This window comes from Diceros bicornis, unplaced genomic scaffold, assembly GCF_020826845.1.
Source record: "Diceros bicornis minor isolate mBicDic1 unplaced genomic scaffold, mDicBic1.mat.cur scaffold_54_ctg1, whole genome shotgun sequence".
NCBI lineage: Eukaryota > Metazoa > Chordata > Mammalia > Perissodactyla > Rhinocerotidae > Diceros > Diceros bicornis.
Window position 1 is genome coordinate 1,977,367 of NW_026691418.1, and position 24,279 is coordinate 2,001,645.

The following is a 24,279-nucleotide window of genomic DNA, read 5'->3' on the forward strand; positions in this document are numbered from 1 at the left end:
GCTACTATTAGTGTTACGTTAGTGTTATGGTTGGTTTCCGGTTACTGTCAGTGTTAGGGTTAGGTTTAGTTTTCGGATTACTGTTACCTTTATATTTAGGTATATGTTTAGGGTTACGGTTAGGTTTATGGTTCTGTTAGGGATAGGCTTATGATTCGCGTTAATGGTATGTTTGAGTTTACGTTAGGGTTAGGGTTAGGGTTGAGTTTAGGATTAGGGTTGATTGCCAGGTTTCGGTTAGATTTCAGGTTAGGGTTAGGGTTCAGTTAGCATAGGGTTATGATCTGGTTAGTGTAAGGGTTAGGGTTTCTGTTACTGTTGGGGTTAGGGTTATGGTTAGTGTTAGGGTCATGGTTCTGGTTAGGGTTAGGGTTTGGGTTTGGTAAAGGTTTGTTTTATGTGTAGGGTTAGTGTTAGAGTTTAGGGTTAGGTTTAGGGCTAGGATCAGTGGTCAGGTTCAGTTTAGTGTTGGGTTTAGTGTTAGGGTTCGAGTTAGTTTTAGGGTTAGGGTTAGCTGTAGTGTTAGTGTTAGTTTTCGGGTTAGTGTCAGGGTTAGGGTTTGGTTTTCATATTGGTTTAGGCTTAGGGTTGTGGTTGGGTTAGGCATCGGGTTAGTGTTAGGGTTCGGGTTCGGGTTCTTGTTCGGGTTTGGATTCAGGTTAGCATTCGGGTTAGTGTTAGGCTTAGGGTTAGGCTGAGGTTTAGGGTTAGTATTCGGATTAGGGTTATGATTAGGTTTCGGGTTCAAAAAAGGCTTCGCTTTAGCGTTAGGTTTCTTGTTAGGGCTAGGGTTAGGGTTAGGGTTGGGTTCGGGTTATGGTTAGGGTTAGGTTTACCTTTGATTTCCGATTAGGGTTATGGTTAGCATTAGGGTTCGATTGAGGTCTAGGGTTAGGGTTAGGGTTAGGGTTAGGTTTAGCGTTGGGTTTGGATTAGGGTTAGGGCTAGCATTAGGGTTAGAAATATGGTTAGACTTCAGTTTAAGGTTAGGGTTAGCAATAGAGTTCGGGTTCGGGTAATGTTTTGTTTTAATGTTAGGTCTAGTGTTCGAGTTAGGGTTAGGCTTAGGGTTTGACTCGGGCTAAGATTAGGTTTAGGGTTAGGGTTACAGTTCGGGCTAGGATTGCTGATAGGGTTAGGGTTAATGTTCATGTTAAGTTTAGGTTGATGTTTAAGGTCAAGGTTGTTTTCGGGTTAGGGTCGAGTTAAGATTAGGGTTAGTGTTCGGGTTCGGGTTAAGTTTAGGGTTAGGGCTAGGGTTAGAATTAGTGTTGAGATTAGGGTTAGGATTAGGTTTCAGGTTCAGGTTAGGGTTAGGATTAGTGGTAGGGTTCATGTTAGGTTTATGGCTAGGCTTCAAGTTAGGGTTGGTTTCGGGTTAGGATTAGGGTTAGGGTTCGGTTGAGCATTAGGGTTATTGTTAGGGTTAGGTTTTGGATCAGAATTATGTTTAGGACTAGGTTTAGGATTCGGGTTTGGTTTAGGTTTTGGGTTAGGGTTCAGTTTAGGGTTAAGTTTAGGGTGCAGCTTAGTTTTAGGGTTAGTGTTCTGGTTAGGATTAGGGTTAGGGTTAAGGTTAGGGTTAGGTATGTGTTATGGTTAACGTTAGGTTTCACGTTAGGGTAAAGTTTAGGGTTAGAATTAGGGTTAAGTCTAGGGTTAGGGTTATGATTGTGTTGGGTTAGAGTTAGCATTAGGGTTAGGGTTCTGGTTCGGCTTAGGGTAATGGTTACTGCTAGGGTTTGGGTTATGGTTAGGCTTAGGGTTAGGGCTCGGTTTAGGGTTACGGTTCGGTTGGGTATGGTTAGGGTTAGAGTTCTGGTTAGGGTTATTGTTAGGATTATTGTGAGGTTCAAGGCTAGTGTTAGGGTTAGGGATACTGTTAGGGTTATGGTTAGGATTAGTGCTAGGTTTCAGGTTAGTGTTAGGCTTCGGGTTGGTGTTAGCGCTAAGGTTATGGGTCGGGTTAGTGTTAGGGTTAGGGTACGGGCACTGGTTTTATTTAGGTTTAGGGTTAGTGTTAGGGTTTATGGTTAGGATTAGAGTTAGGGTTCTGTTAGGTTTAGGGTTTGGTTTAGGATTCCTGATAGGGTTCGTGATTGGGTTAGTGTTAGGGTTTGTGTTCGGGTTAGGGTTAGCTTCGGGTTATGGTTTGTGTTAGGGTTTGAGTTAGTGTTACGTTTTGTGGGGTAGGTTAGTTTTAGGCTTAGGTTAGTGTTTGGGTCAGGGCTAGGTTTAGGGTTCGAATTTAAGTTAGGTTTTGGGTTAGGGTTAAGGTTAGTGTTATGGTCCAGGTTAGGATTAAGGGTAGTGTTAAGGTTAAGGTTTGGGTTAGTGTTAGGGTTAGAATTAGCATTTGGGTTCGAGTTCGTGTTCTGCTTATGTTTAGGGTTAAGGTCAGGGTTAAATTTAAGGTTCAGGTTATGCTTAGTGCTAGTTTTCGGGAAAGGGTCGGGTTAGGGTAACTGTTAGAGTTAGGGTTCAGGTTAGGCTTAATGTCAGGGCTAGGGTTAGGGTTAGGGTTCAGATTAGAGTTAAGGTTCACATTAGAGTTAGGGTTTGGTTTCGGGTTAGGGTTAGGGTTATTGTTAGAGTAGCGGTTATTGTTAAGGTTCTGGTTAGGATTCAAATTAGGCTTTATATTAGGGCTCAGGTTAGGGTTCATTTTATGGTTAGTGTTAGGTTTTGGGTTAGGGTTAGAGTTAAGGTGACTGTTAGAGTTAGGGCAAGTGTGAGGGTTCGATTTCAGATTAGGGTTATGGTTAAGTGTAGGATTAGAGTTAGTGTTAAGATTGGGTTTATGGCTCCAGTTCGGTTTCCGGAGTCGGGTTAAGTTTAAGGTAGGGTTAGGCTTTGGGTTACTTTTAGGGTTAGGGTTCGTTTTAGGATTAAGGTTAGTGTTAGGCTTAGCTTTACGGTTCGGTTTCAGGTTCAGGTGAGGTTTAGCGATAGGGTGGGGTTATGCTTTAGGTTACAGTTACGATTTGACTCTAGTTAGGGTTTAGGTTAGGGTTAGGCTTAGAGTTAGAGTTCACGTTAGGGTTAGTGTTCGGGTTAGTCGTTGGTTGTGTTAGAGTTATGGTTTGGTTTAGGTTTAGGGTTAGTTTTAGGGTTAGGGTAAGAGTTCGAGTTAGGGTAAGGTTAAGGTTAGGGTTCGGGTTCGGGTTAGTATTTGGGTTCGGGTTCGGTTTACGGTTGGAGTTCAGGTTAGGGTTAGGGTTAGGGTTAGGGTTACGGTGTGGGTTAGTGTTGTGGTTCAGGTTCGGGTTAGGGTAAGTGTTCAGGTTCAGGTTAGATTTAAGGTTCCTCTTCGGGTCAGAGATACAGTTCTGGTTAGGGTTTGGGTTAGGATTAGGGTGCAATTAGTGTCAGGGTTGGGGTTTGGTTTAGGGTTAGTGATAGTTTTAGTGTTATGGTTAGGTTTAGGGCCATGGCTAGTGTTAGTGCTAAGGTTTGCATTAGGTCTAGGGCTTGGTGAACGTTTACAATTCATTCTAGAGCCAGGGTTAGGCTCAGATCTAGGACTGGTTTAGGGTTAGGTCCATGTCAAGGAGAATGCTTGGTGTTAGTTAGGATTAAGGTTATTGTTGGTTAGGGCTAAGGTTAGGGTTGGGGTTAGTGTAAGTGTTAGGGCCATTGCTAGGGTTAATGCTAGGGTTAGGGTTATGAGTAAAGCTTGGTCAATTGTTAAGGTTTGGGCTAGGGCTAGTGTTAGCATCAGGTCTAGGACTAGGTGAGGGTTAGGGTCAGGCTTAAGGTTGGACTTAGGATGAAGGTTACCATTGGTTAAGGTTAGTGTTGCTTAGGGTTATGGTTAGAGTTAGTGTTAGGGCTAGGGCTGGGTTATATTTGGGTTAGTGCTCGGATTAGTGTTATGGTTATTCTTAGAGTTAGGGGAGGGTGTTTGAGTTTCGGTTAATGTTAGGTTTAACGGTAGGGGTAGGATTAGGAATAGGGCTAGGGTTAGTGTTAGAACTGGTTTAGGGCTACAGCAAGAGCTAGTGTTAGGGTTAGGGTTACATTACGTGTAGGGTTAGGGTGAGGGTTAGGGGTGGGGGTAGTGTTAGGTGTAGTGTTATGGCAAGAGTTATCATTAGGGCTGGGCTTAGGGCTAATTTTAGTTATTATATTTAGGGTTAGGTTTCCTTTTAGGTATATAACTAGATTTATTTTTATGGTTAGGGTCAGTGCTGGTTTTGAGGTTAGGGCTAGGGGTGTGATTAGGTTTAGGTCTGATGGTAGTGTTGGGTGTGCCTTATGGTTGGGACAGTGGAAAGTGTAGGAGTAGATGTAGAGTTTTGGTTTGGGTTAAGACTAGGGTTACCGTTAGGGTTATGCTAGTGTTAGGGTTACTGTTAGGGCTAGGGCTAGGACTAGGTTTAAAGTTAGGGTTACAGTTGGCATAGGGTTACAGTTACAGTGAGTGTTAGGTGTAGGCATATGATTAGGGTTAGGGCTAGGGCTCGTTTTAGGATTTGGAGTGGGTTTAGAGTTACAACTAAAGTTGTGTTAGGGTTCATGATACAAACCCCAACCCTATTCCTAAAACTAATGCTAACATTAATCCGAACGTGAAGCCTAATTCTCACCTTAGCCCTAACACTAACCCTAACCCTAACCGTAGCCCTAGACATAACCTTATGCTTTACCCTAACCCTAAAGCTAACCCAACATTTACCCAGACACTAAACTTATGCCTACCATTAACCCTATACCTGACCCTTACCACAACACAACTCCAACCCAAACACTAACATTAACCCTAACAACAATCCAAGAATTAGCACTAAGCCTAAGCCTATCCCTATCCCTAACACTAACCCTAGTCCTAGCCTTAACCCTAACCCTGGCACTAACTCTAGCGCTAACCTTAACCCTACTGTAACCCTACCCCTACCCCTTGCCCAACCCAACCTACCCCTGAAACTAATCCTAGCCCTAGCCCTAAAACCCAGACCTTACACTAGCCATAACCTAAACTCTATGTCTAAACCTAACCCTTGCCCAAACCTTAACCGTAACACTAACACTATGCTAACTCTAGTACACTAACTCTAAACACTAAGACTAACACACACCTTAACTCTAACCTTAACAATAACCGTAACACTAATACAACCCTAGCCCTAAACCTAACCCTAACCCTATCTCTATCCCTAATCTTAAATCCAAGTCTAACGCAACCTTAACTCCAACCCTACCCCTCCTTCTCTCCATAAAACTAACTCTAACCATAAGCAAAAACTAACTCTAACCCTATCCTTAACCCTGGGAACATGTTTGTATAGCACAGGGAATCCAGAGTAGAGCTGAGTCAAATCACGTCTAGCACCCATTCCTGGAAATAACATCATACCCCATCTCCTTTCCTTCCAGCTAGTAAGGATCACAAAATACTTAAACAACATTTGGCACAAATTGCTGTTTGAAATCCTAAACCAAACCAGTACACAAACCCTAGTCCGAACCCCAAGCCTAGCCTTAACCTTAACAATAACCTGAACCCGAACCCTAAATATAACCATAAACCGAACGCAAACTTAATCCAAACCCTACCCCCCTTCTCTCCATAAACTAACTCTAACCCAATCCAAAACCTAACTCTAAGCCTATCCTTAACCCTAACACTAATCCTAGCCCTACCTCTACACCTCTACACCTACCCAAACCCTAACCCTAACCATAATCCAATCCGAAGCCTAAGCCTACCACTACCCCTAACACTAGGGGTATAACACTAATCATATGCAGAACCCTAATGCTAGCACAAACACTAATATTAAACATAACACTAAATCTAGACATCACCCACCCCTAAATTTACCTCTAACTTTAAACCTAAACTTAACTTTAACTGTGCACTTATCCCTAGCACTACCCTTAACCCAAACACTTAGCCTACCCCTAACCCTAATCCTAACCCTAATCTTACCCATGGCCTTAAAATAACGCTTACCCTAGACCTAATGCTAGCCCTAACCCTAATCCTGGCTCTTGCCATAGACCTAACCCTAACTCTAACCCTAACCCTAAACCTGACACTAACCCTAGCCCTACCTGAGCCCAAACCTTAACCCTAGCCCTAAGCCAACACTTACTACTACCCTATATCCTAGTCATAGACCTAAACCTAACCCTAACACTAACCCTTACTCTAACCCAACCGTAACTCTAACCCTAAGCCTAACCCTAATCCTAGACAGAGTCCTAACACAAACACTTGCCCTAACCCTAACCCTTTTCCTAAACCTAAGCCAAACCCAAACCCTAAACATAATGGTAACCCTAACACTAAACTTACTCTTAAACATAACCCTCATCCTAATATCAGCCCTAACCCTAACCCAATTGCTAAGCCTAACACTAGCCTTAACCAAATGCTAGCCCTACACATAACACTAACTCTAAAGCTAGCACTAACCATAACCTAAACCCTAGCACTAGACCTAACCTTACAACTTACCATAACACTCCACACAAGCCCTAACCCTAACACAAATCCAAGCCCCAGACCTGACCCTAAACTTAGCCTCAGACATGACCATGTCCCTAAGACTAACCCTAGCTCTAGCCCTAACTCTAGCCCTAACCATAACTATAGACCTAGGCCTAGCCCTAATGATAACCCTTGCCCTTTCCATAGCCCTGGCACTAACGCTAACTCTAACACTAGCACTATCACTAAACTTAGTACTAACACTAAGGCTAATATTTACCATAGCCCTAAACCTAACCCTAACCCTAGTCCTAACCCTAACCCTAAGCCTAGACATAAGCCTAGACCTAACCCTAACCCTAGCCCTAAAACAAACACTAAGCTTAACTATAACTCTAACGTAGCAATAACCTTAGCCATAGATCCAAAACTACGCCTAAACCAAATCCTTATGCTAACCCACACTAACCAGAGTCCTAAACCTATCCATAAATCTAGGCCTATTATTAGCCCTAACCCTAACCCTTGCCCTAACCTGAACTCTAGCTCTAACGCTAACTCTAACACTAAACCTACACCTAACTCTCACCATAACCCTAAACATAACCCAACACAAGACCTAAGTCTAAACTTAGCCCTAGGCATAACTCTAACCCTAAACTTAACTCAAACTCTAAGCCCAACCCTAACCCTTTCCCGCTTCCCCACCCCAAGGCCAAACACTAACAGAACACCTACCCCTAATACTAACCCCACCTAGACCTAACCCAACCACTAACCCTACCTCTACCCTTAACACTAATCCAAACCTAACTCTAACTCTAACTCGAACCTTAATTCTCACACTAGCTCTAGGCTTAACCTTATCTTTAACTTTAAGCCTAAGGCAACCCTAACCTTAACACTAGCCCTAGCCCTACCCCCTCCCCTAAACCTAAACCTAACCAAACGCCTACCCCTACACCTAACCCTAACTCTAACAGCAAGCATAACCCAACCTTCATCCTAACCCTACCACTAATTTTAACCCGAGTTCTAATCCTAACCCTAGCCCTAGTTCTAACACTAACCATAACACTACTCATAACCCTAAACCTAGTTCTGTCCCTAGCCCTAACCTTAAACATTACACGAACCCTAACCCTAACCCAAAACCTAACGCTCACCATAACCCTAGTCCAACCCCACCCCTATCCTTACGCCTACCTCTAACCTTAAAACTTATGCTAAGTGTAACCATACAATTATACGTAACCCTAAACCTAACCCTAACCCTATAGCTGTGACTAAACCTAAACAAATGCCTAGCCCTAAACCTAACCATAGCCATAAACCTATAACTAACAGTAAACATAGCCCTGACTCTCGCCATAGCCATAAACCTAACCCTACCCCTAACCATAGCCCTTACCCTAAACCTAAATCTACTTCTAACCATAACCCTAACTCTAACCTTGACCAAAGCCTTGAACTAAACCTAGCCCTTAACCCAGCCCCAATCCTAACCCTAATCCTTCTCCTCACCTGACACCTAACACTATCCCTAACCTTAACACTAACCCTAATATTAGCCATACTCCTAACACAAGCCTCAGCCCTAGACCTAATGCTAACTGTAACCCTAACCCTAAAACTGGGCCTAACACTTAGCCCAACCTAGAACACTAACACTAAACGCAGCCCTATGTCTAGTCTTAAATCTGACACTAACACTTACAGTAAAACTGAACCTAACCCTGGTCCAAGCCCTAGACAAAGCCCTAGCCATAAACTTAACCCTAGCCCTAACTCTACGCCTCGCCCTAATGTTAACCCTAATGCAATTCACACAGCTAACCATATCACTACCCCATAGCCTTAACTGTATCCCTATCCCTATCCCTAAAACACTCCTTACCCAGACCCTAAGACTTAAGGTAACATGAACCCTAACCCTAACCCAACCCTAACTGAAACCCTAAACCTAAACTTAAGCCTAAACATAACCCAATCCTTAGTGATAACACTAACACTAATCTTGAGCATAATCATAAAATTAAACCTACTCCTACACCTCATCCTAACTCTATGTCTAACTGTAACCATAACCCTAAATTTTAGACAACCCCTACCCATAAGTCTAACCCTAACTCTAACACTAATGCTAACCCTAACCCTACGCCTACCATTAATACTACCCTGAAAACTAACATTAATTTTTTAATGCAACCACAAACCTAACCCCAATACTAGTCCTAGACTTAACCCTAACCCAAACCCGTCCCTTAAGCCTAGCACTAACCCTAACACTAACCCTAGCCCTAACCCTAAAACCAGCCTTAGACCCAGCAGTAAACCTAACCCTAAATCTAAGACAAACCCAAACCCTAACCCTAATTGTACCCCAGACCTACTCCTAACCATAACCTACTCTTAACCCTAACCATGGTTCTAGACCCTAATGCCAACTCTAACACTAGCTGTAAACCTAAATCTAACCCTAACCCTAAAACTAACACTAACCCAATCCCTACAACTACCACTGACCTTAACCCTAACACTAACCCTAAACCTATCCCTACACCTACTCCTCCCCTAACCATAACCCTAACCGAAACCCTACCCCCTCCATAACCTTAGGGCAAACTCGAATGCAACCCTAACCCAACCCTACCAATAACCATAAAACTAACCCTAAACCAAACCCAAAATTAACCCCAACTCCATCTCTAATATTAACAGTATTCCTAGCATTAGCCATAATCATAACCTTAACCCTACACCTAACCCTAACCCTAGCCCTAGCCCTAACCTTATCCCTAACACTAACCCTAACACTATCCTTACACGTAATGCTCTGCTAAACCTAACCTTAAGCCAACCCTAACCCCAGTCCTAACACTAACACAAACCCTAACCCTAAGCCAAACTCTACCCCTACACCTTCTCCTCCCCTAATCATAATCCAAACCCTACCCCATCCTTAAGCTTAAACCTAACCCTAACACTACCGTTAACCATAAAACTAACATTAACCCTGTACCAAACCTAACCTTAGCCCTAAACCTTACCCTAACACTAATCCAAGTCCTGCACATAACCTTCCATTAACTCTAAACCTAACCCTAATCCAAACCGACCAATAACCCCACCCATACGCCTATCCCTACTTCTAAACCAAACGTTAACTCTAATCCAGCTCTACCCCTAACCCTACCCCAACGCTAACCCTAACCCATTTGTACTCCAACCTTAATCCTAGCATTAGCCCTAAACATAAAATCAACAACAGCCTTAGCCTTAACCCTGAACTAGCACTAACCCTAGCCCTAAACCTAACACTAAACCTAGCACTAACCATAGTCCTACACTAACCATTGCACTAACAGTCCATCGCCACCCTGAGCCCTAACTCTCACCCTAACCCAGACCCAACCCAACCTCAACCCTAACCCTAACCCTAACCCTAACATTAATTCTAGCCCTAGACCTAACATTAACCCAAGCACTATCGCTCACAGTAACCATAACCTTGGCCGTAACCCTGACCCTAGCACTAACCCCATCTGTAATCTTAACGTTAACCATTGCCCTAGACCTAACACTAACCCAGCCCTACACATAAAATTAATCATAGTCTTAGCCTTAACTGTAAACCCAAGCTTAGACCTAGCCCTAAATCTAGACCTAGCCCCAAACCTAGCCCTGGCCCTAACCTTAACCCTAACATTAACACTATCCATAATCCTAGTACAAACACTAATGCTAACCCTGAACCTAACCATAACACCAAAAAGCCATCCTCATTCCCCACTATAAACCCATCCCCATACCCTTAACACTAACACTACCCTTAAGCCTAAGCCTAGCTCTAACCGTGACCCTACACTACACCTAACCCTAAACCAAAACCTTACCCAGCATAACTCCTAATTGTACCTTAATTCTAACCTTAGCCCTACCCTAACGCTAGTGCTAAACCTAACACTGGCCCAAATTCTATCCCTAGCCCGGGCCCTACTTTTAAGCCTAACACTAGTCTAAACCCTAGGACAAACCCTAACATTACCCTACGTCAAACTCTGCCATTACACTTGACTCTAACCCTAACCATTACCCTAACCCTAACCCTCAATGCTAGCCTTAACCCAACACAAATTCTAGCCCTAGATCTGACACTAAACTTAGCCCTAGCCCTAGCCATAACTCTAAACCTAACACTAACCCTAGCTCTAACCCTAACCCTAACCCTAATCATAAATCCAGAACTAGTCCTAGCACTAATGCTAACCCTAACCCTGTCCATAGCACTGGTTCTAAGCATAACTCTAACACTAGCCCTATCACTAACCCTAACCCAAAAACTACCCCTAAACCTAACCATAAACCATCTCTAAGCCCAACCCTACCCATTCCCCTAAGCCTAACATTAATCCTAACTCTAACTCAGTTCTACGCTAACCCTGACCCTAACACTTATCCCAGTCTGAGCCACAGCCCTAACCTTAGTTTGACACCTAACACTAACCATAACTCTATCCCTAAAAAAACCGAGCCACAGCAATTGCCCTAGCCCTACCCCTAAACTAAACTTACCTCTAACAATAACTCTACCACTAAAAGTAAACCTAACCCTAGCTCTAGGACTAACCCTAAACATAAAACTTATCCTAACTCTAACTCTAGCTCTAGGCCTAACCCCAACCCTAGCCTAGAGGTAAACCTAACGCTAACTCTAACAGTCACCAAACGCTAACCGTAACCCAACAGTCACCCTAACCCTAATGTTAACATTGCCCTAATCCTAGAACTAACCCCAATGCCAACACTAGCCCATGTCCAAACCCTAACCCTAACCCTAACCCTAGTCCTAATCCTACTCCTAACCATGACACAAGCCCTACACCTGACACTAACCCTAAGCCTATACCAAACCCAAAACCTAACCTTAAACATAACCCTAACCTCCCACTAACCCTAGCTGTAGCCCTAAAATTGCCCCTATCCATAATTCTAACCATAACACTAATCCTAGACCTACTCTTAACCCTACTCCTAATGCTAGGCTCAACCTTAGCCCGGAGCATAATCCTAGCTCTAACCCTAACTGTAGCCCTAAGACTAAATCTCATGCTACCACCAGCCCTAACACTCACCATAACGCTAACCCTAACCCAACCCTCACCCTACCCCTAAGTCTACCACTCCTCTAACCCTAACCCTAACCCACTCTTAGAACTATACTATCCCTAACCATAACCTAACCCTTACCCTACCCCTAACCTTAACTGAAAACCTAAACAATCCCTAACCATAACCATAACACTAATCCTAACCCTAACCTTTATCCTAAGCATAGCCCTAGCCCTAACACTATCCCTAACTTAGCCGTAATCCTAACGATAGCCCTAGCTCTAGCTCTTGTCTTAACCCTAGCTCAAAACTAACCGTAACCCTACCATAATCCGAACCCAGCCCTAAACCTAAACCGAAGACCAGCCCTAGCCTTAACTCTAACTGTAGCACTAACTCTAGACCTAGCCCTAACTGTAGCTATAAACCTAACCCAAACGCAAAGCTTAAACCTAACACTAATCCTAGGCCTAAACCTAGCCCTAACCCTAAACCTAGTCCTAACACTAACCTAACGCTAGACCTCCCCGTAAATCTAACACTAAATCTAAACCTAACACAACCATAAACCTAACCATAAACATAGACCTCACTCTAACCATAGCCCTAACCCTAACCCTACCCTAAACCTAGCTGTAACTCTAACCCTACCACTAAACGTAAACCTAAACCTAGTTCTGGCAATAACCCTAAACCTAACCCTGACTCTAAACCAAGCCATAGACCTAGGGCTAACCCAAACGTTAGAGGGAGACCTGAGCCTAACCCGAGACATACCATTAATCATAACTGTAACGGTAACCATGAACCTAATCCTAACCCTAGAAATAGGCCTAACTTTACCCTAGCCATAGACCTGACCCTAACCACAACCCTAACCCTAACCCTAACCCTAACCCTAACCCTAACCCTAACCCTAACCCAACAGTAGCACTAATCCTAGTGCTAACCATGACCTAATCCTAGCCCTAGCCCTAACCCCAAGACAAGCCCTCGTCCTAACCCTAACCCTAACCACGGACATAAATCTAGTTCTAAACCTAAGCCTAACCCTAAACATAGCCTTAACCCTAGCCCTTAACCTAACCCTAAGCTTAGCCCTAACCCATACTCTAACCCTAACCGTAACCCTAGACCTAGCCCTAGAACTAACATTAACCCTAGCCATATCCTTAGCCCTGGTGCTAACCCTAACCTTACCCCTAACCCTATGCCTAACACTAACGCTAACCCTAACCCTAAGCCTCACTCTAGCCCTAATCATAGCCCTAACCCTAGCCATAGCCCTAACCTTAATGCTAACACTAACAGTAGCCCTATCCCAAACCCTAACCCTGCCCCAACCATAACCGTAACTCAAACCCAACTCTAACCTTACCCCTAACTCTACCGCTACTCCTACCCGTCACCTTAAGGCTTATGCTAATTTATTGTTCCCACAAAGCCATAGTAGATAGATGTATGTCATATCTGCACATCCTTCTAGTTGCTATATGTGGGACGCGGCCTCAGCATGGCCGGACAAGTGGTGCATTGGTGTGCACCCAGGATCCAAACCCAGGCCGCCAGCAGCAAAGCCCGTGCACTTAACCCCTAAGACAAGGGGGCGGCCCCACACTTACCCTAAATATAAAGCTAACCTTACACATAACCGTAAAGTTAACCCTGACTCTACCCATAACCCAAACTCTAGCTCACGCAACATTAAACTTAACACTAACCCTAATCCTAGACATAGCCATAAGCCTAAAACCAGCCTCAGCCCTAACACTAACCAGCATCCTAGCACTAACCCTAGCCCTAAGACTAACCATAGCCATAAACCTAACTGAACTATAACCCTAAATCTAACCTTAGCTCTAACCCTAGACCTAAACCTAAGCCTTTCCCAAAACCTAATCCTAACGCTAACCATACACCTGACCCTCACCTAAACACTAAACCTACCCCAAGCATAACCCTAACACTAACCCTAACCCTAGCCCTAAGTCTAGCACTAAGACTAACCAGAACTCTGTTCCTAACCCAACCCCAAGCCCTAACAGTGACCCTAACCACAACCACAACCAAAATCACTACCCATACCCCAAACCTAAGCCTAACCCAACCCTAATCCTAAACATAGCTCTATGCCAAACACTAACATTAAGCATAATGCTAACCTTAACACTTGCCCTAGACCTAATCCTAATCCAGCCCTAGACCGGACCCTTACACTAGCCCTAAGCCTAACCCTAACCCTAACCACAGACCTATCCCTAGCCTTAAGTCTAACCCCAGTCCTAACCCGAGCCCTGGCCCTAACCCTAACTCTAACACTAATCTTATCCCTAACCATAGCCACAACACTAATGCTAATCCTAACCCTAACCATGACCCTAAACCGATCTCTCCCATTCCCAATCAATAGCTCAAACCTTAACACTAGAACTAACAGTACCCTTGCCACTAAGTCTAACACGAACCATGACCATAAACTGAACTATAATCTTAGCCATAGCCCTAACCATAATGCTAGACCTAGACCTAACTCTAACCCTAATCCTAGCCCTAATCTTAACCATGGCCGTAACCCTAATGCTCAATCTAGCCCTAGCCTTAACGTTAACACTAAAACGAACTGTAGCTCAAAGCCAACACCTACCACTATGTGTAACCCTAACCCTAAACGGGGTATTAATCCTAATGCTAACCCAAATCTTATCCATAAACCTAACCCTAACCCTAGCCCTAGCGCTATCACTAACATAACCTTAAAACTAACACTAATCCTTACCGTAATCTGTAACCTAACCCTAACCATAGCACAGACTTAATCCTAATCCTAACCTTAACCTTCACTCTAACACTAAAACTGACTCTAACCCCTAAGCCTCACCCTGAACCTCACCAAACCAGAACCCAAAAACCAACCCAAACCCTTACCCGAACACAAACCCGAACCTGAACACTAACCTTGACACTAACACTAGGACTAAGCCTAAACATAAACTTTAACCTTAACCATAGCCCTAACCCTAACTCTAACCCTAGCCCTAATGCTAGCCTTAGACCTAAACCTAGACCTAGCCCTAACCATAACTGTAACCCTAAGGCCACTCTAGCCATAACACTAGGCCTAGCCTTAGCTTTAGACCTAACACTAGCCCTAGACTAACCCTAACTCTAAGTCTAGAACTAACAGTAGTCCTAGCCCTAAACCTAGCGCTAAACCTAATCCTAATCCTAGCCCTAGATATAACTCCAGCCATAACACTAACCCTAAGAGTAACACTAAACCTAACCATAACACTAAACGTAGCCATAAGCCTAGCCCTAGCAGTAATCATAACCCTAACCTTAACCCTCATAGTAACCCTAGCCCTAACCCTAATACTAACCCTGGCCCTAAACCTAACCCTAAACCTAACCCTAATCATAGCCCTAACCCACACCCTAGCCCTATCCGTAACCCTGGCAATAACCCTAAACCTAGCCTTCACTCAAGCCTTAGCCCTAAACCTAAACATAGCCCTAGACCTAACACTACCCGCAAGCCTAACCCTAACCCTAACCCTAATACTAACCCTGACCCTAATCCTAACCCTAATCATAGCCCTAACCCACACCCTAGCCCTATCCGTAACCCTGGCAATAACCCTAAACCTAGCCTTCACCCAAGCCTTAGCCCTAAACCTAAACATAGCCCTAGACCTAACACTACCCGCAAGCCTAACCCTAACCCTAACCCTAATACTAACCCTGACCCTAAACCTAACCCTAATCATAGCCCTAACCCACACCCTAGCCCTATCCGTAACCCTGGCAATAACCCTAAACCTAGCCTTCACCCAAGCCTTAGCCCTAAACCTAAACATAGCCCTAGACCTAACACTACCCGCAAGCCTAACCCTAACCCTAACCCTAATACTAACCCTGACCCTAATCCTAACCCTAATCATAGCCCTAACCCACACCCTAGCCCTATCCGTAACCCTGGCAATAACCCTAAACCTAGCCTTCACCCAAGCCTTAGCCCTAAACCTAAACATAGCCCTAGACCTAACACTATCCGCAAGCCTAACCCTAACCCTAACCCTAATACTAACCCTGACCCTAATCCTAACCCTAATCATAGACCTAACCCACACCCTAGCCCTATCCGTAACCCTGGCAATAACCCTAAACCTAGCCCTCACCCTAGCCTTAGCCGTAAACCTAAACATAGCCCTAGACCTAACCCTACCAGCAAGCCTAACCCTAAACCTAGCCCTAGCCATAAACCTAATGCTAAACCTAACCCTAGCCTTAACCCCAGCCCTAGCCCTAACCCTAAACCCTAGCCCTATCCCTAACCGTATCCCTAACCAAAACTCTAAAGCTAATGCTAACACTAACCCTAACCCACACACAATTGGTTTTATTTCAATATATGTGAAACTTGTCGCACACAATATGTGTGATGTCATACATAAAAATGTGAATTGTGTCACAAAAAAGGTGAATGGTGTCACAGATATCAATGGGTGTGTTTTCACACACAAATGTGAGCCTTGTTACACATACACCATTGGTGTGATGTCACACACACATTGAGTGATGTCAGACACACAATGTGTGTGAAGGCACACAGCAAACTGGTGAAGTCACAGATAATGGGGGTGGTGTTTCTCATGAAAATGAGTGTGAATTCACATATAATGAGAGTTACACAATACACACATGTGGGATTTAAGTCAGAGTAAAATGTGAGAGATTTCACAGACACCTGGGTGTTATTTCATACATAGGAGCGGAGGTCACATTACACTGAATAATATGACTGCCCTCACACACAATGGGAGTGATATCACACAATTTATGAGATGTGACTGACTATCCTCGTGTTATCATAATCAAGGTTTGTGATGTCCAAAAAAGTGTGTGATGTCATACATAACGATTGCAGTGATGTCACACACAAAATGTGAATGATGTCGCAAGCACGACATTGGAGTGATGTCAAACACACTATCAGAATGATGCCACACTCAATTGGTGTGATGTCATACATAATAATGGGAGTGACACCAACATAACAACAGTTGGGATATCATATGCTAATTAAGTTTGCTGTCACACACAATTGATGTGATGTGACACAAGGTGAGGATGTTGTCACACACAAGTGGTGTGATGTCACCCATAACCGTGTGTGTCATGTCACGCATAATGATGGGAGTGATATCACATGCACATAATGGAAGTGATGTCACACTAAAAATGTGATTTGTGTCAAAAGGGACACGATGATGTCACACAAAGGAGTGAGAGTGTTGTGACACAATTCATATGATGTCACACATAATGTGAGTGATGTCACACAGAAACAGGTGAGTAATACAGCAGAGGACTCGTGACTGATGTCAAACATGTGTGTGAGTGATGTCACACTATTGGTGTGATGTCATAAACACAAGAGGCATGTTGTCTCAAATAACAGAGAGATGTCACTCCAAATATCTGAGTGAAGTCACAGAAACACCATGAGAGTGATGTCACAACAGTAGTAGAGTGATGTCCTCAAGAATTCGTGTGATATCACACAGAATATTGGGAGTAACAACACAGGTAACAATAGCGATTTCATATGCTAAATTGCATTCATTTCACACACAATTGGTGTGATGTCAACATCTGAGAATGTTGTCACGCTCATAATATGTGTGATGTCATACATGAAAAGGTGTCTTGTCTTATGTCACAAAAAAGTGAATGGTGTCACACATATCACTGGGTATGTTTTCAATCACAAATATGAGCCCTGTCACAAGTACACCATTGGTGTGATGTCAGACACACAATGTGTGTGAAGGCTCACACTAACCTGGTGATGTCACAGACAGTGGGATTGGTGTGTCTAAGGAAAATGAGTGAATATTCACACATAGCAATGAGAGTTACACAAAACACACCAGTGTGATATGTCAGAGTAAAATGTGAGAGATTTCACAGAAACCTGGAAATGACTTCATACATAACAGTGGGTGTCACATCACAGATAAGAATATGACTGCCACCACACACAATGAGAGTGATATTACACAGCTTGAGAGATGTGACCGTTTATCCTAGTGTTAGCACACTCATGTTGTGTGATGTCCGAAAATGGGTTTGATGTCCTACATAACGATTGGAGTGATGTCAGACACAAAATGTGAACCACATCACACTCCGTTGGAGTGATGGCAAACACTACCAGAGTTATGCCACACTCAATTGGTGTGATGTCATACATAATACTGGGAATGACACCACACATAATAGTGGTTGGTAAAGCATACGGGAATTAAGGTTGATGTCACACACAAGTGTTGTGGTGTGACACACAATGAGGATGTTGTCACACTCAAACAATTGATGTGATGTCACCAAGAAGCATGTGGTCACGCCACGGAAAACAGTGGGAGTGATATCACATGCACACAATGGGAGTAATGTCACACTTTAAAATGTGAATTACGTCACTATGGACATGTCACTGATGTCACACATAGCGGGAGTAATGTCACATTATTGATGTGATGTCACACCTAATGAGACTGAGGTCACACTTAAACATGTGAGTAATATCACAAAGGATATGTGACTGATGTCACACATATGTGAGAGTGATATCACACTATTGGTCTGATGTCATACAATGCAACAGGCGTCATATCACACATTAAAAAATGATATCACCCAAAATATATGAGTGAAGTCACAAAACACTATGGGAGTGATGTCACAACACTAGTAGAGTGATGTCCTCGAGAATTAATGTGACATCACACAGAATTTGGGAGTGACATGACACTTAACAATAGCCATTTCATATGGTAAATTCGAGTGCTGTCACACACAATCGGTGTGATGTCAACACATGTGAATGTTGTCACACACACAATAGGTGTGATGTCATACATAAAAATGTGAATTATGTCACAAAAAATGTGAATGGTGTCAGACATATCGGTGGGTCTGTTTTCTCACACAAATATGAGCACTATCACACATACACCATTGGTGTGATGTCATACAGACATTGAGTGATGTCAGACAAAGTGTGTGAAAGCACACACCAACCTGGTGATGTCATGGACATTTGGAGTGGTGTTTCTAAGGAAAATGAGTGTGAATTCACACATAACAATGAGAGTTACACAAAACACAATAGGGACATAAGTCAGAGTAAAATGTGAGAGACTTCACAGAAACCTGGGAGTGATTTCATACAAAAATGGGGATGTCATATCAAAGTTAACAATATGACTGCCCTCACACAAGGGGAGTGATATCATACAATTTGAGAGATATGACAGGCTAAACTACTTTTATCCTACTCAAAGTGTGTGATGTCCCAAAATGGGTGTGATGTCACAAGTAACGATTGGAGTGAAGTCACACACAAAATGTGAGCGATGTCACACACTGTTGGCCTGATGTCAAACACACTATCAGAGTGACGTCACAATCAATTGATGTGATATCATACATAATACTAGGAGTGACACCACACATAATGGTTTGATATCACATGACAATTAAGGTTGATGTCACTCACAATTGATGAGATGTGACATGCAATGAGGATGTTGTCACACACAATGGGCTGTGATGTCACTCATAAACAAGTGTGTCACATCACGCATAACATAGGGTGTGATATCACATGAACACAATGGGAGTGATGTCACAAGTTACATGTCACTGATCTCACAGAGAGCAGTGGGAGTGATGTCACACTATTGACGTGATATCACTCATAACAATCGGTGTGATTTCACACATAAATATATGAGTAATCTCACTAAGGACACATGACTGATATCACACACAACCTGTTAATAGCCTACACTCAGGTTTCTATCCAATGTATTGAAAGAGCACTTCTGCTGAACTCAGCTTGCCAGTAGCTCTAGGGAACATACTCTAATGAGAACTTTTATACTTTTCACTAGAACTGGTACAGATTATCTGTAACATCCATTCAATGAAAGTACAGTGTGAAGAAAAACTCCTTTTTTAAATCTGTTTATGATCATCTTGAAAAGTCCCTTTTCAAAAGTTGCAATTCGCGTCTTTCATTCAGGCTTACTCTTACATGGAACGAAAGAATATGCTCATTGATCTCAGTTTGCCAGTAGCTGTTGGGAGCATCTTCCTATGAGAGGGTTTAAACTTTTCACTACACAAGGAAGAGAAAATATCTAATATTCATTTATGAAAAGCACAGTGTGGAGAAAAACTCTTGCTTGTACCTGTTTAGCATCTGCACTGAAAAGTACTTTTTCAAACATTGCAGCTCACGACATTTAGTCAGGCTCTCTCACACAGTATATCAGAGAATGTTCTTACTGAGCAAAGGTTACCATTAGCTGTAAGTAAGATCTTCCCATGAGAGCTTTGATCTTTTTCACTACTGCTGGGAGAAAGTATCTATAACATGCATTGAAATAACATACACGGTGGAATAAAACTCATCTTAGTTGTTGAGGATCATCATGATGAGTGAATTTTTCAATCATTGATCTTCATGGCCTGCACTCAGGCTTTCCCTCAAATATAATGGAACAACACCCGTTCTGAACTCAACAGCCGTGTAGCTGTAAGTCAGCTTTTCCTTGGAGGGCTTTTAAACTTGTCACTACAGCTGGGAGGGAGGATCCTTAACATTCATAAAATGAAAGTCAAGTGTGCAGAGAATCTCTGGCTGGTATGTCTATAGGATCCTCCTGCAAATTGCCTTTTCCATCATTGTAGTTAACGACCGTCACTCTGGCTCTCTCTCCTATGTAATGCAAGAAACTACTTGCTGAACTCAGCTGGTAGGGAGCTTTAAGCAGGATCCTCCTTTGAGAGCTTGTAAACCTGCACTGCAGCTGCAAGAGAATATCTGTAACATCCATTCCATGTAAGTTCTCTGTGGAGGAAAGCACTTCCTTTTAGCTTTTTAGGATCATATCGTAAAGTGCCTTTTCATCTTTGCAGTTGATTGCATGCACTCAGGCTTCCTTCTTGATATAAAAGAAAACACCCCTGCTAAACCTACTTTGCCAGTGGCTGTTAGGAACACCTTACTAGGAGAGTTTCCACTTTTCAACACAGCTCGGAAATAAGCTGTATCACATCCATTCAATGAAAGTACACCGTGAAGAAAACCTCCCCTGTAAGTGTTTATGATCATGTTCTTAAGTGGTTTTAAATACATTGCAGTTTAATCTGTATTCAGGGTCTCACGAGCATATCATGATGACCATTATTGCTTAACACAGCTTGCCAGTATCTGTTAGTAACAGCTTCATATGAGAGGATTTAAAATTTCATTACCACTGGGAAAGTGTATCTATAACATCCATAAAACGAAAGTCCAGTATGTATAAAATTTCTTGCATCTATCTGTATACGACTATGCTGATAATTGTCTTTATCAACATTGCAGTTCTCTACCTTCAATCAGGAATTCTTTCCCATGTAAAGCAAGAAAGTTCTTGCTGACCTCTTCTTCCAAGTACTTTACAGGAGGCTCTGCCTCTGAGAGCTTTTAAACTTTCCACTGCAGTGCAGCGAGTATTTCGCGAACATCCATTCCATGAACCTACTCTGTGGTGAGCAACTCTTAAAGTTAGCATTTTAGGATATGTTAAAGTGTCTTTTCCTCTTTGTCACTCATTGCCTGCACTGAGGCTCCCTTGCCAACCGAAAGACCAATCACCACTGCTCAATCAAGTTTGAAAGTAGCTGCTAGGAACAACGTCCTATGCCAGCTTTCCAACTATCATTACAGGTGGTGCAGATGATCATTACCATCCATTCAATAAAAGTCGACTGTTCAGTGCAACTCCTGCTTGTAGGTGTTTAGGATCATCTTGAGAAGAGTCTTTTAATTACTGCAGTTCAATCTGCATTCGGGGTCTGAGTAGCATATTATGATGAACACTATTGATTAACACAGGTGGCCAATATCATCGGTTACATCTTCATATGAGAGGTTTAACAGTTTCATTGCAGCTAGGGGGTAGTATCTATAACATCCATAAAATGAAAGTCAATTGTGGAGAAAATCCTTCCTTGTGTCTATATAGGATCTTCTTACAAATTGCCTTTTCCCTCTTTGCAGTTAACGACCTTCACTCAGACTCTCTCTGCCAAGACATGCAAGAAAATATTTGCTGAACTCAGCATGCAAGTATCTCTGAGGAGTATTTTCCTCTGAGATCTATTAAACATTTCACTGCAGCTGGGAGAGTATATCTCCGACATCCATTACGTGAACATACTCTGTGCAGAAAAACTCCTCCTTTTAGGTATTAGGATCATATGGTAAATTGCCTTTTCCTCTTTGCTGTTCATTGCCTGCAATGATGTTTCCTTCACTAATATAGAGACAAAACACCACTGCTCAACCAATTTTGCCAGTAGATGTAAGGAACGTCTTTGTATGAGAACTTTCAAAGTATTACTACAGGTTTTGCTGATTATAATTAACATCCATTCCATTCAAGTTGAATCTTCAGAGAAACTCCTGCTAGTAGCTCTTTAGGATCATCTTGAGAAGAGACATTTAATACACTAGAGTTCAATCCACTTTCAGGCTCTCATGAACATATCATGACAAATATTATAGCTTAACACATGTGGCCTATATCTGTAAGTAACATCTTCATCTGAGACGTTTTAAAATTTCAGTACAGCTGGGAGAGGGTATCTATAATATTCATAAAATGAAAGTGAAATATGGAGAAAATCTGTGGCTTGTCGCTTTATGAGATCAGCCTGCATATTGCCTTTAGATCACTGCAGTTCACGACCTCTCTCAGGCTATCTAGCCCATGTAATGCAAGAAAGTGTTTCTTACCTCGTCTTGTAGGAATCATTAAGGACGATTTTCCTCTGAGAGCTTGTAAACTTTTCACTGCAGCTAGGAGAACCTATTCATTACATCCATTCCATGTAAGTACTCTGTGGAGGAAAACACTTGTTTTTAGCTTCATCTGGATCATATTGTCAATTGCATTCTCACCTTTGAATTTCATTGCCTGCCCTCAGGCTTCCTCCCCGATGTAAAGAAAAAACACCACTGCTAAACCTACTCTGCCAGTAGCGATTAGGAACACCTTCCCATGCGAGTTTACACTTTTGACCACAGCTCAGAATAAAGCTCTATCACATCCATTTAATGAAAGTACACCGTCAAGATAACTTCTGCTTATAACTGTTTAGGGTCATCTTCATAAGTGACTTCAAATACACTGCAGTTCAATCTGCATTCAGGGTCTCACTAGCATGTCATGACGAACACTATTGCTTAACACAGGTGACGGATATCTGTTAGTAACATCCTCATTGGAGAGGTTTTAAAATTTCAGTACGGCTAGGAGACAGTATATGTAACATCCATAAAATGAAATTCCAGTTTGGAGACAATCTCTTGTTTATATCTGTGTAGGATTATCCTGAAAATTGCCTTTTACATCATTGCTGTTAACGACCTACACATAGGAATTCTCTCCTTGTAATGCCAGAAAGTTCTTGCTCAACTTGCTTGCAAGTATCTTTAAGGAGCACCTTCCTCTGAGAGCTTTTAAACTTTCCATTGCAGCGGGGAGAGAATATCTATTACATCCATTCCATGAACATACTGTGTGGTAGAAAAGTCTTCCTTTTTGTTTTTTGGATCACATAGTAAAGCGCCTTTTCCTCTTTGTAGTTCATGTCCTGCACTGAGGCTTCCTTCACACAGGCAAGACAAAATACCACTGCTCAACGAAGTTTACCAGTAACTCTTTGAAACACTCCTAGGAGAGCTTTCAAACTATCACTACATGTGGTGCAGATTATAATTACCCTACATTCAAGGAAAGTGGACTCTTCAGAGGAACTCTGCTTGTAGCTGTTTGGGATCATCTTGAGAAGAGACTTTGACTACACTGCAGTTCAATCTGCATTCAGGTTCTCAGTAACTTATCATGATGAACACTATTGCTTAACACAGTTGGCCAATATCTGTAAGTAACATCTTCATATGAGTGGTTTTCAAATGTCAGTACAGCTGACAAAGGGTATCTGTAACATCCATCAATTGAAATTCAGATGTGGAGAAAATCTTTTGCGTGTATCTGTACAGGACTATTCTGAAAATTGCCTTTTCCAACATTGCAGTAAATAACATTCACCCATGCTCTTTCTCCCAAGTCAGGTAAAAAATATTTGCTGAACTCAGCTTGGAAGCATCTTTAAGGAGGCTCTCCCTCTGAGAGCTTTTCAACTTTTCACTGCAGCAGGGAGCGAGTATCTGTAACATCCATTTCTGGAATGTACCCTGTGGAGAAAAATTCTTCCTTTTAGCTTTTTAGGATCATATTGTAAAGTACCTTTCCTCTTTGTCGTTCATTGCCTACACTGAGCCTCTCTTACCATTGGAAACACAAAACATTCCTGCTCAATGACCTTTGCCAGTAGCCATCAAGAGTATCTTCTTAGGAGAGCTTTTGAACGATCACTACAGGTGGTGCAGATTATTGTTATGATCAACTCAATGAAAGTTGACGCTTGAGAGAAACTCCAGCTTGTTGCTGTTAAGGGTCATCTTGAGAAGAGACTTTTAATAGACTGCAGTTCAAACTCTATTCAGGGTCCCACTAGCATATCATAATGAACTATATTGCTCAAGACAGGTGGCCAATATCTGAAAGGAACATCTTCATCTTAGAGGTTTTAAAATTTCAATA